Consider the following 3397-nt stretch of genomic DNA (forward strand, 5'->3'; position numbering starts at 1 on the left):
CAAATAGCAGATTTCAAAAGAGAAAAGGGATAATTTGATTGCAGCCACTGTTGAACTTGTCCATCCAAATTCTTTTGAAACTTCCTTTGACAAAACATACCTTCTAGCTGTGGTGAAATGAGGAGAGACTGGCTGAATAAAGAAGGTTATATCTCTGCCAATGTAAGATTTTCCCCCAACCTTATGTGCTTCATTGTATTTTCCATAACTCCGGGTATGAAATATATGAAATTCACATCATTTCCCTTACCAGGGTATTCCGAAGTTCAGCAGAAATTTGTTTGGGACATATTTTCCTGAGCATCTGCCTGAATTCTCTTGCCTTGAATATTTTTTAGTCTCTCTTCTTTTAGTCATGCTCATAGACTCAGTGCCTTGCAGAATGCTGGAACAGTCTTTAGAGATCATCTCATTCAATCCCCTCATTTTACTCTCTGAGTCCAAATTCCCCTCCCTTCTAGCTTCTCCTTAGAAATGGAAAGAAAAATAATTGAGTTTGGGCCCCCTGCCTGAATCTCCTAGGAACCCTGGGCTCTGCTAAATGATGTGCTTGCCAGTGGAGTGTCTTTTTGGCATGACTGGGCTGCTCCCAAGTCTTCATGACACTACCTGCTTGTACCTTAAAATAACTCTCAGCTGGAACTTCTCAGTCAGACTGAACTCCGGCATTCTGTTTCTTTTCAGCTCGGTCCCTTTCTTCTGAAGAAAGGGCCCCATCATTAAGTGCTGATGGTGAGTGTGCTCACCCTGTTCTGGAAGTCTTTTGGGAGCCCCTATTTCCACTGAGGAAGGCAAAATCTTTAGGAAAAAACCCGAGGCAAAATGAATGTGAATACCTGACATTTAGTGAACACTTAGTATGTGCCAGGCACTGTGCCAAGTGCTTACACATGTCAACGTCCTTTAACCCCTCTCCCTCCCATGAATTAGTTATTACCATCTCGATTTCACATTTGAGGAAAATGAAGCATAGGTCACAAAGCTTGTAAGTGGCAGAGCCAGGATTTAAATCTAGGCAGTTTAGCTCCGGGATATATACTCTTAATCATTATGCTATCTTATCTCCAAAAATCTAGAGTATAAGCAAGATACCGGTTATCTTAATTTACCAATTTAGGGAATAAAAAGGGGACCTGATCTTTTAAATATTCTAGTGACATAACTCTGCCACCTCATCCTATCTACAAGTGTGTCCTTCTTCCTTTCTATCATGGTAGCTACGATACCATGCAGGGCACTTGACATATGCAATTCAAAACAATACTACCAGATAGGTATTTAGCAGATGAGAAAACTGAAATATAGAAAATTTCAGTAACTCCCCTAAGTTCCCCCAGTGAAGAAGTGTCTGACCTAAACAGGGTTATCTTAAATTGTCATGGAAACCCTGCTGACTTGCTGCGCTAGCAGTTCTGACCTCTAGGATCAGAGTAAAACTGTTTAGAATGAGTCAATAGTCAAGATGAATCTACCAGGTAAGCAGACTTTTTTTTTTTTTTTTTTTTGGCAGCATAACCCTCTCCCAGTGATATCTTACATTAAAACTCTACAAATAAAAATCAAAAGCTGAGCTGCTTCAGTTGACACGACGATGGAAGAGCCACAGCACCACTGGAGGCTTGCCTCTCGTTCTCACCTACAGTCCCCAAAGCACTGCCATAAAATTGCAAAACTTGGCCACAGGAAAGTTTGAAAGCTACCCAATGAGCCCAGCTCCCAACTCATCATGTAAATATTAATAGTATACTATTTATCTAAAAAGCCCTCTCTTGGGTAATAGGGTGTTAACATGGAACTTTTCTTTCTTCAGATTCTGTTGACAATAGATGCTACAGTCCAAAATGAATCGTGAGACAGACCACTGTGGCTGAGAAGTTGTTACCAGACTTTTCTGCGACACAGAGGGTATAAAAGGCTCAACTTGTTGGAGATTGGAAGGGATCTTGTGGGGAAAGTGTTGGAAGGTCCCTTCCTTCCCATCATCTCAAATCAAGGAAAGGCTCCAGTGGGTCCATGTGGAGAATTAGGCACTTGCTTCCTCTAGTTGGCAGGCACCGTGGATCAAGAGATGACAAGGAGAGAAAGATCTGGCCAGCTACTTTGCCAATGTAGTGGAGAAGAGATGCTGCTGTCTTGGGAAGGGTGTGCATGTCCAGATTGTGTGTAAAAACTGGCCAGCATGGGGGTTGTCTTAGGTCTCGTTCAATGAGGCCACCCAAAGGGCACTAAACCCTAGCATAAGAGAAGCTGGAGGAAGGTTTGTAGGGACAGAGGGGAAAGAAACAACAGTTAGACTAGATGGCATTCATCCATGTCAAGGGAACTGCAGACAGGAGACCACTAGGAATAGGGAAGGACCCCTGAGGAGGACACAAAAGAGTCAGCTTAAACACACGCCAGACCAAAGGAGTGTGAAGCCACTGTAACAGGGCGGCCACTACAGCTTCCATGTCCCCCTCATCTCTCCACCCTCTCCTTGCTTCTGCCTGGAAGGGTCAGGCATCACAGTGAGCAAACTGTGGAAGGAGAAAAAGCATGAGGCAGAGAAATAGAGAAGTGACATGCCTCCTCGACATCCTTGTCATTTCTAATTATTGGTTTGAGACTGTGTTTTTTACTTTAAGTGGCTGTAAAACTTTCTTTTACCTAAAAGAGAGCAGCAAAGATACAGGCTTACCCAATTTTTTTTTCAAGGGCAGGGAAAGCCCACACCCTATGAGCAGGTTTAAAGAGATTGTGGGAGTCAAAAGTCAACCTCAGTTTATATTTATACCCCCACATTTTGCTTATCCAACATACTGGTTTTACTTATGCTCAGATAAAATATACACTTTGTAACTTCTTCCTACAGATTCTTAGTCCAGTCTTCTGGAACTCACCGACCAAGATTTTTTATGACAGCTCTTGAAACGTTTGAGGAAAGCTTGAACTCTTTCCCCTGAACTACTCTTCTCCATGCTGGTTTTTCATGGGTCACAGCTTCACGATTCCCTCTCCCCTGGGCTCCCTCCGCTGGAACTGCTGCCTCTCATCCACATGGAGCCCGGGCCTGGGTCCAGTGCTCCATATGTAGAGGCACTATTCTTCTTTGGTGACTGTGGGGAGAATTCCTTAATGTTCTTCATTGGAAAATTAGCCTACATGAAATGACTGAGCTCCAAGCATGTGAGATCTTCTGAGCTTTGCTTTCTCTTTCCTGAATCATCAAGCTCAGATTCCAAGGACCTCTGTTATGAAAACGTCTGCTAAGATCTGGGCACCAGTAACTGTGTCCACAGCTTTGAGCTTTCAACCCCACTATCAGACTGTTTCACGGATCCCTCTCTCAACACATTCTGTGTATACTGCCTGCTTTTAACCATCTTCTGAAGCTTTCTTTCTTCCTTCAAAGAAGATT

This window comes from Eulemur rufifrons, chromosome 8, assembly GCF_041146395.1.
Source record: "Eulemur rufifrons isolate Redbay chromosome 8, OSU_ERuf_1, whole genome shotgun sequence".
NCBI lineage: Eukaryota > Metazoa > Chordata > Mammalia > Primates > Lemuridae > Eulemur > Eulemur rufifrons.